Raw genomic sequence first — 13,499 nt, forward strand, 5'->3', positions numbered from 1 at the left:
AAGAAAGTCTTAAATGAGATTTGTGTTATGTTTCTGTTTTATGACTGGTCTGTTCGGAAAATTTGCATTCTCACAAAGGGCTACTATTCAGAAATAATACTACAAAGAATACCTTTCACCTAAAGAATTGCTCGTAGATTACAAAAATAGATTTAAGTTTGGTTATAACTTTTTTTTTTTTTTTTTGAACTTGAATTGGATACAAATTATTTTAGGTTTCTTTCATTTAGCACACGAGAGGATTTATCTTTAAGTGATATCATTCTTGGCTGAATATTAGCTTAACAGCATAGGATCTTCCGCAGATGGTGCTCACAAATAAATGACAGAGAAGAGGCGAAACCCTTGCTTAAAATTCCGCTTTTCGATTAAAGGGAGAAAGAAATTCTAATAAGCATCCGTCCTTAAAATCAGTGGTTTTCAAACTCTGTGTAGCAGAGTTACCCTACGTCAAAATCTTTTTACTGTTTCTTTTTTCCTTCTAATTAAATATTTTTTTCCAAACATTGGTACTGCGTGTTAATAAGCCATTGATTAAGATATTCGTAAATTATTCATGTATTAATGAACATTTCAGAAATAAATATTAAGACACACATATATATACGTATTCGGAAATTTATTCCGAATAAATTTATTCGGAATAAATTTATCCCGAACACCCTGTATATACATGTAAAATATGTATATACAGGGTAAAGACTGTATGTATATATATATATATATACATACAGAAAATAAATGCATAAAAATTAATACGACGACCTATTTGATTAACAAATAACTGTAGGATTATCATTATTTTATTTATTTATTTGTCATTTGCGCTGTTTAAAGATATATTCACACGAAGACCTCAAAAATTTATTCAACAAAATACACTATATTCATATTCAGCATAATCTCCATTCTGACTTATCACTGCTGACCATTGTTTGGGAACGTCTTGTATTTATTTATTTAATTTTCTTTTATATGTTTGGTAAGTCGGATTCACGCCAGCAGAAACCTCATAAATGGTAGTAAAACGTTTTCCGTAGAGTATTTTTCTTTCAACTTAGTGACCCGATCGCATTCTGGATGACCCATGTCTGGAATGTACTAGCCATCTACATTTTTTAATAAGATTAGATAGTTTATGTGAAACATGTGGCCAAGCATTGTCATGGGCATATCTGATATGAGTTATATTCTCCTTCCATTTTTTTTAAAAATTTTATTTTGCTTTTTTTATTTTATTTAGAACACTAGAAACAAAAAATGAGCACTTAGCGTTTTGACTTCAACTTAGTGAAAATGGAAACTATTACATCTCACTGGCCACGCATGCGCGTGTTCAGAACTTTTGCAATGACCCCTCATATGACGCGAACGAAGTTCCTCTCGTCTCTCAACCATAGTTAAAAGTGATTTAAATTTCTAAATTTAAAAAAATTAATGATTTTGACTATTTTTGTTTTATAAAAATATATGGCACCTGATTTATACACTGATAATATGAAAATTAAGGATTTTCGGATTCACGAACAGAAATATCTATTTAATTTAAACTGCATTCAGTAAATGTTGCCAGTAATCACAGCGTACTGCAGCAAACAGCGTGCATGTGTATACGTATTACTGCTCAGATTATAATTACAAATAATCTGATTGAATATAAACTTTGAAAATCAAACACTGCTGTAACTGAACTAGAAGCGTGATCCGCAAAACCAAGGGCTCTGTGGATAATGCGGAAAAGATCTGGCTTCGAATTCGGTCTGGAATTTAAGAAACTTTGGGCTCACACGAAGGTAGAAGGTTTCCTCCTACTTGAAACTTAGATTTTTGCTTACGGGTTTAATTGTTTCTCATTGTTTTAAACCACCATTAAAGAAGTACTTGACTTTTCTCGCAAATCAGTGTGGATAGACTGGTTTTCTAGCAACATGTTGATGAGGGGCTCAATGTGTTACTAGAGGTTTTATTTATTTTTTTTTAGCATCATAATAATTTTTAAATTTAAATAATGAAAAGGAAAAAAAATCATCATAAATATATATAAATCATAATTTTCTTGTATATTTATTTTAACACAATAAAATTGTAAATCATTTTCTGTTAAAAGAAAATATGCAAAAAATAATTATAAAAAAAAACAGCTGAAAAGTTATCCGATAATGTAACTTTGATATATTTATCTGTCTTTCTTTTATATCTGATTTCTTGTAGCATACAGCAATAACCAGCCATCGTGTTGATCTTCTAATCTCTATCTATCTATCTATCTTTATTTCTTTAATGTTTCAATGAAACGTTTCCGTGTTCTCTACTATTGACTGTAAGATTCTTAGGGAAATAGTTTAGTGCGAGTTTTATAAACGGATCTGCAAACCATAGTACATCCCAGTTGTTTAACTTGATGGATCAAATTTGATCATTTAAGTTCTTGTTATTTTCTTAAGAAAGTTAATTTAAACCGTGCTTCTTTTTTAACACCCTTTACTTTCTTTGAAATCGCTCATCCGAAGTCAATTTCCGACTAAAAGCAAACGTTTTTAAGTTTTTTTACTGAAAGAGTCGAAGTTTATCACGTAGATAGGTGAAACAATCCCGATCTTTGGTTAAGGCTTTTACTAACTCCTTCATGAAATCCAGTTTTATGTGAAATGAGGTAAGAACTTTTTTTATCCCCCTCCTTGGCCAAAACTTTAATATTGAGTGTGTTTGAAGCTGCCATCAGCTTGATCTTCATGACCACTGGTAGCTACGAGGGTGGTCTGAAAAATCTCGGCCTAACAATGAAAAATCAAATTTATAATTTCAAAATTATTTTTATTTTTCAACATAATCTCCCTTAAGACTAATACATTTATTTCAGCGATTTCCCAGCGCCATTATCCCGTCCCTGTAGTGGTTCTCAGTAAGATCTGCAAAATACTCCTCTACAGCTGCAATCACTGAGGAAGAGTTTTAGTTCTGGGAAGAGACAGAAGTCAGAGGGAGCCAAATCTGGGGAATAGGGTGGATGTTCCAACAATTCATAGTGCATATCCCTTAATTTTCTCATAGCCAAAACACCTTTGTGGGAAGGTGCATTGGCCTGATGAAAGATGATTTTTTTCTTCTGCAAACTGAGTCTTTTCTCACGAATTTTTTCGTCTAGTCTGGTTAAAACATCGGAATAATATTTTATTGGTTATAAGGTTATTGTCTTATCCTTTTTAAGATAATTAATAAACAAAATGCTTTTAGCATCCCAAAACGCCGATGCCATGACCTTTCCTGCTGATGGAACCGACTTTGTCTTCTTTAGCGCTGAACAACCAGCTTCTGTCCACTGTTTTGACTGCTGTTTGGATTCTGGTGTGTAATGGTGAATTAAAGTCTCATCCCTAGTAATAAATCGACGCACAAAATCAGTTTTATTCTTGTTAAAACGCTCCGAGCACTGTTCAGAGATTTTCATGAGAGTGCGTTTTTGATCTGCTGTGAGCAAGCGCGGCACCCATCTTGCGCAAAGCTTTTTCATTTGCAATTCTTCATGCAAAATATATCCTACACGTTGTTTTGAAATGACCAAATGCCCATATTCTCAGGAATTTCACGCACTTTGACTCGCCAGTCATCCAATACCATATCGTGCACTTGATCAATGCTTTCTGGTGTTGTTACACTTTTTGGACGTGCTTCACGTGGATCATGTTCAAGTCTTGTACGGCCACGTTTAAACTCGGCAGTCCATTTCTTAATTGTCAAAAACGAAGGAGAAGTGTACCCATAAACTTTTATGAACTTCGAATGAATTTATTTTGGCGTTAAACCTTCTTTTACAAAGAATTTTATAACCGCAATGACTTGCAATTTCACATGGATGCTTATGACAAATGTACCAACTTAGAAAAAAAAATCTTACCGATAGTGTTGCCATCTATGGTCGAGGCCGAGAACGTTTCAGACCATCCTCGTACTGTTCTGGGTACATTGCTTAGATTTTGCGGAAGTGATCTAGCTAAGGCTTGTAGGGGATTCAACGAGATAAAATAAAACTCTTAAACGACCCATTAAAAGCTTGTTGCATAGTGGAGCAAACGCCGTAATTACTGAAGTAAGCACAATGCATGATTCTTGAATATAAGGAAAACATAAGGCAAAAGAGATTTCGTATATGAATCAAAGTATATTGAGGGAAAAAATAACTCTGAAGCTGAGAAGTTAATGGAAAATAGAATTGCATTTTTCTTTTTCTTTTTTGTATTCTCTTCTTTTCAACGTATTGAGTATTGTTATTCGTCATTAATTAAATATACTGTCCCTCCTCTAGGGACAGTATATTTAATTCCGAATGCCTGCTTAAGGTATGTCTGAAATACGAGTTAAATGAGTGCATTATTCCCATAACCCAAAGTAAAATGTAATATTTATGAGTTATTCAGTGTTATATATTCATTGTAAGAGTATGTGGACAGCAAATCTCCATTATTTCTTAGTGGAGGAATACTGGAGAATTTTTTTGTCCTGAATTAACGTGATTATTTATTTATTTATTTATTTTTTTGACTGCGGGATTCGAACCTAAACAGTCAGTAGTAATGCGATTTTTGCTGCTATTTATACTGATATACTGAATGTTCTCAATCCGGTATTGGTTAGGGGAAGCGAACTTGCATTAAGAAAGTTTCCCAGTGGGGAAACTTTCTTAATGCAAGTTCTTTAAAAAGAAGAAATGCATGTTTCTTTAAAAAGAAGAAACACAAAGAGAAAATAGCATCTAAAATAATAATAAAAAAAACATTATTCACTATTCATTATTATTCCTTATTCAGAAATACTGTCCTTATATATGATTAGTGTGTGTGTGTGTGTGTGTGTGTGTGTGTGTGTGTGTGTGTGTGTGTGTGTGTGTGTGTGTGTGTGTGTGTGTGTGTGTGTGTGTGTGTGTGTGTGTGTGTGTGTGTGTGTCAGAGAGTGAGAAACAAACAAAATGCCTGACATAAACGCAAACTGGGGGGAAAAGAAGAAAACAAGCGGGGTTGTTCTAGTAATCATGGCTCAAGTGAGTGTGAAGAAAGAAAGAAATAAGGGGTCGGGAGATCAGCGGAAAGGGAATGAGCCAATAATCACCCATTACAAGGGAGGATCAGCTTTCCGAGAAACGAAAGACAAGTGTATCCTACCATCTGAGAGTCATTCATTTGACCCTGTTCAAACAGGGAAAGAGCGGGGAAGAGACACACCGGGGAATCCAACTTCGCTCCATTCTTACACAAAGAATGCCGCCCCTGCGTTGTGGACTGCATACGTACTTGTGCAGCCTGATTGTGAGAGACAACCCAGCGGCCAGTGATGTGGGAGGGACGGTTTCTTGCTGAAATTCTAGGTATTTTGAACTCTTCAGACGATGTGATGGATGTTATCCCATACAACGGAATTTTTGTTTATTTGTTTTGCACGCCATTTGCTAGAAAATCTTCTGACCAGAAAGATATTATAGGAATAGTTGCATCAGCAAAGTTCGATGTGAATTTATTTTCATGAAATCTTGTACTGTACTATACTGTGCGCCATATACTGTGTTCCTGAGATCATTCTTCGTTAAATCAAATGTATTGAAAAATTCAACAATGAGATTAAGCGATTTATATGGTTGATCGGTTTTTGACCAGGAATCAGTAATACAAAAAATTAAAAAATATAAACATAAATGGATGGAACACGTTCAAGGAATGAAAACAGAAAGATTACCAAAACAAGCCTTAAAGTACAACCCATTAGGAAATAGAAAACCAGGACGTCCTCTTAAAAGATTCAACGATGACTTCTAAGGCAGGAACAGGCCTCTCTAGGCCTAAATCCTTGATTGGCATGTTGATGGTGATAATAATGATCAGTTTTTGTTTTCTAAAAGTCCTTTTCTGTTTTAGATGATAATTGGGTAGCGTATGTGGCCAACGGAACAACTGAATGAAAAATTGTTAATAATTGAATAATTGAACTACATCCGCAAGGAAAGAACTTAATTCTCTAAGAAATAATTCTGAAATTATTTTATACACCATGGTTATAATGTGCAAAGGTGTACAGAAAAGCGATGCTATTTTTCTCAGCGTAGGAGTAGATATTTTGCTGCAGAAAAAAAAAAAAAAAAGACTTTCCTTGACTTTATTCTATACTTTTATACAATTATTTTCCAACGAAATCATATATGTTCAAGTCTATGTTCAAGTAGTTAGTTTCCTGAGTCCAGTGATAAAATTCAGCGTTCTGGTGACAGACCATGTCATCACTTCCCCCATCAACAAGAAGTGAGATCCTCTCCAATGTTCATTCTTCAAGAACAGATGAAAGTCAAATGGCGCCAAGTCACGCAATGAGCGGTGTCCGTCTGCATCACTCATTGTGGAGAAAAGCTTCTGCATGTGAGGATCTGCACCGACATCGTCTGAACATATTGATCATTTTCACTGCGGTAACTGAACGATCTCAGATCGCAGCAGAACTGTGAAACTCACGCCAGAGTGGTAGAAAGCTCACTGAATGAGTACAGCTTTTGTTCACACCTCCAGGTGGTTTCTTTAATAAAAAATAAAAACAACCATCGCTTTTAAATATGTCCTCGTAAAACATCGCTGCATGCTTGGCCATGCTTTTTACTGTGTTTCTTTATTTATTAGAATGATTATAACGTCTGTTTTATATGATATCATAGAACAAGAGGGGGGGTGAGGAAAACAAGAGGAGAGAGAGAATAGCTGGAGCAAAAATAACTGGACATTAATCTGACCCTCAAATTGCACATCGTCAAGGACCATTTACTATTTAATCCAAACTGGAAATGATGCCTTCGCTGGTACAGCTATGAATTAACGAAAAATGGCTGAATGCTGTATGAATTCCATCTCACAACAATTTGAATCTGATCCTTTTATGCATTGATGTTCACATTTTGTGTAGATAATTCATTTTTAGAGTGCAGTTTGTCAACAGGAACTGTTGTAGTCCATATCTGGAAAAAAAGTGGCTGCACCGAACCAATTACCTACATTTTTGTGAGGGCACTGTGCACAATAATTCGCGGGGCATTTAAATCTAGTACCGCATGCGTGAAGTAATGATATCCACTGATAAAATAATATTTGATATTCTTTCTTTTTATGTCTATTGAATATTAGTATAGGTCGCAACAATTTCTTTTCCCACGTTAATTCATAATTTTGACGTTTCTTTCTTAAAGGAAAAAAAAAAAAAAAAAAAAAAAAAAAACCTCCCGCCTCTGAAAACCTAGATATATTAATTAAAGTTCCTGAAACTACTGTTGTAGAATTCGAAATGAAGTTTCTTCAGATGAAGTAACACCTGGTACCGTGTTAAGTTTTTACTTAACATCCTTCCGTTCCTTGTTGAACTGCTTTAAATTTCAAAACAGTCGAGAAGAAACAAAGATCCTCGCTTTTTTTGCAGACGCATCGTGTGCCTTAGGCTCGTTCTTTAATTCACATTTTTCCGTAGGATTTAAAATTAATCCAGATGGAAAGAGATCATGGTGTTTCTACACCATCTTCCAAGCTCCAGCTAACGGAGTAATTTTCTCGTCCGACAACGAATATGTTTTTTTTTTTTTTTTCCCTTTTCACGTCGTCATGTGGTTGCTGTGGAAACAAACATTCAAACATCTATTCTCGCCTAACTTTTCCGCTGCTTCAAAGATAGGAAAACACACTTGCTCGGTATCATTACATAGTCAGAACAGCGATTACAGAAAGGACACAAAAGTCATCGGTGATAAGTGGAGCGTCTGTTGTCGACACATGTGAAGAAAAACGTTTTACGACTCGATGCCGAGAGTAATAGCTTTGTCGTAGGTTTGTCTGTCGGCACGTACACAGAGCGTTTCCGATTTTATCGATCTGCATGTGGGTGGGTGTGTTTGCACTCGCGCTTATAAACGAAACCTAGCGCAATTGTTGATAGGCAATTGGATCAACACAGCCTGTTACTTTAGTCTGCCGTATGGCATGGAATATCGGTGGTACTGAACTGCGATAACACAGAAATGAGACAGAAGAATAAATCTTGTACTCAAACATTTATTTTATTCATTGTATCAGAGAGTGGAAAAATGGCTCCAGAGGATTCACACCTTCTGAGATGGACTTCACATTTGAAAATGAAAGTGAACGTTAACGAAATAATTTTATCTAATCATCGTCAAGCTCTGTGTTTTAAATGTAATTTGGTTAAGACGTATTGTGCAGTAAATTTGCTTTCATTCATAACTAACTGGAGTACCTAGTACTGCCAGGAAACGTTTGCTGATGAAACACACGTCACATTGCGAAATGGTGAGTTTATGAGAGGATGAGCTCCTTCTGAAAGTTGTGTTGTGAGTACGGTTCTACTTAAATTTTTTTAAAGTAGTGTTTGAACCTTTTCAGGACATCCAAAATAATGCCTTACATGATTATTTAACATTAATAATAATAATAATAAAAGCGACGTATTCGTGAAAATTTTATCTGTAAGATGTAATAACTGGGACAAATTATTGCTGTAAATTCGACGTAAGAGTAAATAAAATATTCCAACGCAGAACCTACCTACCATGGAAAGGTTAGAGGAATAGAATATCGAAGCGCACATCGTAGGATATTTTATTCTCATGGGAAAGAATATCATGAAATGGTATTCTAAATAACGTGCATATGAACAAGACAATTTTCCGTTTGAAATCAAATCATGTTATGAACAGAATGTAGCATGCAGTATTTGCAACCATAATTTTCCTGACATTGAATTACTGCAATGTGAATAGGCAACAGTGTTCGAAGTGTTCAATTGCATATCAAGTGAATGAAGACGCTCGAGACTTGTGCGATATAATGATAAATGTATCTTACACAGAGAAGAGAGTGCTACCAGCTAGAAATATTCACCGAAGTCACATATGTGTTCTGCAGTCTAAAAAAAAAAAAAAAAATAGTTTGTTAAAAATGAGCTCATCTGATCAGTTTTCAGAGAGAAAGAGACGAACGCTTTCTAACGTATTACAAATGCATAAGTTTTCACTGTTCAGTATGCAAAGTGCAATGCTAATAGCTTTTATTATGGGAGCACTAACAATAACGGGCTCAGGCGATTTGCTTACATTGTTTGCAAATTTTGAAAAAAGAGAGAGATGAGATTTAGAGAGATTTAGTCTAATTTCCAGCGGAAGGATGATTTAAATAACCTAATATCCATTATTCATTAAAATCAGCAAACTGTTTATTTTTAAGCAGTTTGTTTAAAAATTAAATCGAATTCAAGTTCCCGCTGAATTCAAAGGAAGCACTTCTGAAATTAATAAATTACACTTCCTTCCGCTTTCGTAACAGTTTACCCAAATATTAACATCGCGAGAGATGGAGAACTATCTGATTTCATGTCAAAATGGTTTGTAAACTATTCTGACAGCTTGTCAAATGATCAATGTCATTGCAAATCGACTTCACGGATTTTAGCGATGATATTAACTAAGAGAAAAACATTTATTGTCGAATTATAAAAAAATTAGTTTTAATAATAAATAGAATTCAAGTAGATTTACTAAATGTTTTTTTTTTTATTCTCTTAAATGTATATTGAAAACAAAGAATAGTAGCAATGCCCATTGTGTACATGTAAATTTAGTTTTTGCTTCCATCGCAGCTAGTTCACATTGTTTTGGGGGGCTTTAATTTAGAGGTCCACGATACGCAATGCAGATTGCGAGACGTGCACAGTTGAATAATGACAGAATTGCTAATACAATAACCTAAATTAGATACACATCGCATACTATTCAGCCTACCACACACACACACACACTTACGAGGACTGAACTTAGTGTCTGATATTGAAAACAAAAACAAAACAACAACAAAAAAAAATAGCTCTATTATTTAAAATGTTATTTTTATTATTTGAAAATTTCTTCTTTAGATGATCAGAAAAAAATTATTTCCTCGTGTTAGAGGAAAGCTATTCACTTTCCTCTAACACGAGTTTTCACTTATCCCGAATTCTTCCATCACCTCAACAAATTTCTTTACTTAACTGTTATGCCTAACTGCTTTTAAAGGATCTGGAAGTGGGGAAACGCATTTTCATTATTGAAGTGGTCGGTAAGTATCTTTGTATGATGTAGATGGGTACATAACTGACATCTTAATTTTAGATTAAATTTGAGAATAAACTTTACTATAGTTGAATACGCTAATCCTAATATCATAATCTTCAGGTTAGAGAAGCAAGCCAATCAAGAACGTATACGGTATATTGTAAAAAAAGAACCAAAGTAATTTCTGCACTTGCCTAGACTAAAAAAGAAATCTAAAGAGGTTTTTAGAATGCTTTCGTTTCAATGCTGTTCTGACTTGTATGACTGAGTATCGCACATTCAGAAGAATAGGAGAGACAGCATGCTAATAAATGAATATCCGTTGATCGATCAGTATGCACGCCTATCCTTTAATTTACCTTTTCCATCGACTCCCCCCCCCCCCTTTCAGTATGCAAAATAATTACAAATGAAATTCACGATTGTCATTTGTTTCAAATTCAAAAAAATAAATTTTCTGTCGACATATCAAACTTATCGTTCTAATTAAATATAGCATGGATCTCCATGAGCACTGATGCGTTTATTGCTGTCGTTGTAGGCTAATTTTAAAGCAAAATTGCAATGGATTACTTTTTTAGTTTTAATTAGTAGCTGAAGACCTTGCTTGGGTCAAACAAACTCTTCCAGTTACGAGTGGATATTGAACCGTCATAAGAAAAGCTGTTGCTCAACTTAGTTAAGATTTCTCTCAACAAATCGAAAGCAGTGTTCTATCAACATAATTAATGAATTTTTTTTATAATTTAAAAAGTCTGTAGTGAAAGGAATACCTTTCACTACAGACTTTTCCGTCATAAAGAAATTAATGACGTTGGGGATCACTTTCGAGCTGAATGAGGGCAGTGATCTTCCGTGAAATTTTCGACCAGTTTACCGTAGCGAGTGGCAAGAATTTGGCTCTCTTCCTCTTTTAGTGCAGTCACTGCGGCAACATTCCAAGTAGGACACACATTAACCTCGCCCTCATTCGGATTTTCTGCTAGCTTCAAACTTCTTTGGGAATCATATCAGAACAGACTCCAAGGGTAATTATTTTAAAACTTCATTTCCGCAAACCAGTGTTTATATCGCTGATTTTACAGGGCGCAGCATTAAATGTCATTAATGTGCATGAGTGTAGGAGATGTGACTAATAATAAGCTAAGACAACCAAGAGGCATGGACCGGGAGAGGGTACATCATAACAACTAATTGCGTGTCGACAGATTTTAGAGGTAGAAACTGTTTCATCTGAATAAGACGTAATTCATCTTTTAACCCAAAAGTCTTGTCGTTGAGATCGCGCTACAGAGGTCCTTTCATATGCATTCCAAATTATCAATATTATTTTTGGTGAATGTAGTAGGAACATAATGATGGCTTTAAATTTATACTTTAGAATTTACTGTTTTCTAATATTTAACTTTCGTTTTGTAAGCGCATTGTTCATCTAAACTGTATATTTTTAGGTGTTATTTTCTCATTGTGCATGGGATGTGAGGGTCTGTCGATGGCAATCAAACGTCCGGGACTATTCAAATCCTACAATAATACTAGGAATCATTCCTGGAATATTTCACTTAAGTATGCAAGCATCTATGTTCATGAGCAGTAATGTGTCCGCTTTCCGATCCAGAAAAGTATCTAAAGTAGTTCTTAAAAGTGCAAGCAAACATAACTTCGGTGATCTTGGCATCGTCTCTTAACCTGTATAAATTTCTTGATGATCTGGATCTATTTCCCTAGTTTTCCTGTCGTTGTTTAATGTTCCATTACAAGTTAAGGAACACTAAACAGTGTTTAATGTGGACGATCTATTGTCACACTGAATATCCCCCTCTCTTTTGCTCCTAGTTACGTCCACATCAATAAATGATGGAACGAAATCAAGAAACATACTAGAGCATTTAGGTTAAGGTGGGAATCACGTTTCATGAAAAAAAAAAAAATACACAAAATAACTTTGTGTACTTGTCTTTTGCCAAAACTATTTTTGTGTACAGCATTTTTCTGTTTTGTATATGTGGTGGTGTGTAAATCTGACGTATTTTGTACCTAGATATGATCTGTCATTCCTTAACTATACATACTGTAATTTTTGCATAATTTTAAAACTGTAATTTTGAATTTGCAAAAAATGAATTCAAAATTTTAAATTTGAAAAACACTTCGTGACTTTCAACAGAGAATTATATTTTGTTTTATTCGCTTTTCACAGATTAAGAAAATTTAGCATTTTCTTCAGATACTGCATGTGTGCTTTCTTGTCTCACATCTGGTTCTCTTTCTTTTAGGGCATTCCATGACGGACGAAGGAAAATATGCGAGCACCAAGATCCTCCTTACAAACGTCTCCATGGTTACCGCCAGAGAACCACGTGGTAGCAACTGGAACGTAACATGAGATGAGGCGTCCCTCTGAATACTGAGGGCAAGTCACGTCGCAATTCCGACGGCACACTTATTGACAGACAGAGTGGAACCGTCCTTCAGATACGCTTTGATGAAGAAGCAGGGGGATGATACAGAGCGAATACATGCGTTCTCAATAAAAGAGAGATTCTTTCTATCATTTTCATAAAGGAAAGAAAAGTATCCTCTATTGATTGTCAAGCCAAGTGACACACCCGCGGTCATTAGGATGGAAAAGTGATACTATCTGAACGCAGCGCGAGTTTTCAGTGCCTTATCTGAACCCTCATTAACACCTCTCTTCTGATGGCAGCATCCGAACTACTCATTTTTCTGTCAGCATCCGATATCAGCTAATCAGCGAATGTTAGCTGCAATTCCAATGCAATGAAAATATTTTCTGATTCGGATGGTGGAGAGCTGGGGCTTCCCTTCAATCTTGGCGTTGTCGGCAGCGACCACTCAACTTACAACAACGACTGTGACGGAATGCAGGTAACTACAGTCGAGACAACCCCCGCGATTATTGTAGAGTTTGCGCAGAACGGTCTTGGCGGGAACAAATCGATGGGTACTACCGACGTTGATGACCGACAGGCAGAGTCTGCACTTCACGCTGCTGCTAACGGAAACAGTTCCGAGGACTGCAGCAAGAAATCGCCAGAAGAGACGCTTCAGAAAGCGAGTAAATCTGACGATATTTTTCAACAATCCAACTGTATTCCCGTTGAAGGTCTGGAACCGGATGTGCGTAAGGAAACTGAAGGAGTCGGGGATGGAAAAATTGTGGAGACGGAAGAGAAGGAAAAAACACCGATAAACAACGATGAATCTGTTTCGAACCAAATGTCAGGTCATCATGTTGAAGAGCGAGAATTTATTCCTCAGTCAGACACCGATGAAGATATCGAACAATCGGATACGGCGCAGGGATGCGACACATTTTCGCCTACATCGGACATTCGATCATTAACAGACATCTTACATA

The 13,499-nt window shown here is 35.6% G+C and overlaps 1 long non-coding RNA gene across 1 annotated transcript in view; it reads left to right on the forward strand.

Annotated features, from left to right (window-relative positions):
• LOC150105371 (uncharacterized) overlaps positions 1-12,475 on the forward strand; it is a 133,620-nt gene extending 121,145 nt beyond the window's left edge. The window contains exon 3 of the long non-coding RNA XR_016548428.1: positions 12,394-12,475. This is a non-coding gene — a long non-coding RNA (uncharacterized LOC150105371). The remainder of the gene's footprint in view (positions 1-12,393) is intronic.
• The last annotated feature ends 1,024 nt before the right edge of the window (positions 12,476-13,499 follow it).

This window comes from Typopeltis vanoorti, chromosome 6 (assembly GCF_054136105.1).
Source record: "Typopeltis vanoorti isolate ZY-2024b chromosome 6, IOZ_Tvanoo_1.0, whole genome shotgun sequence".
In the NCBI taxonomy this organism is placed as follows: Eukaryota; Metazoa; Arthropoda; class Arachnida; order Uropygi; family Thelyphonidae; genus Typopeltis; species Typopeltis vanoorti.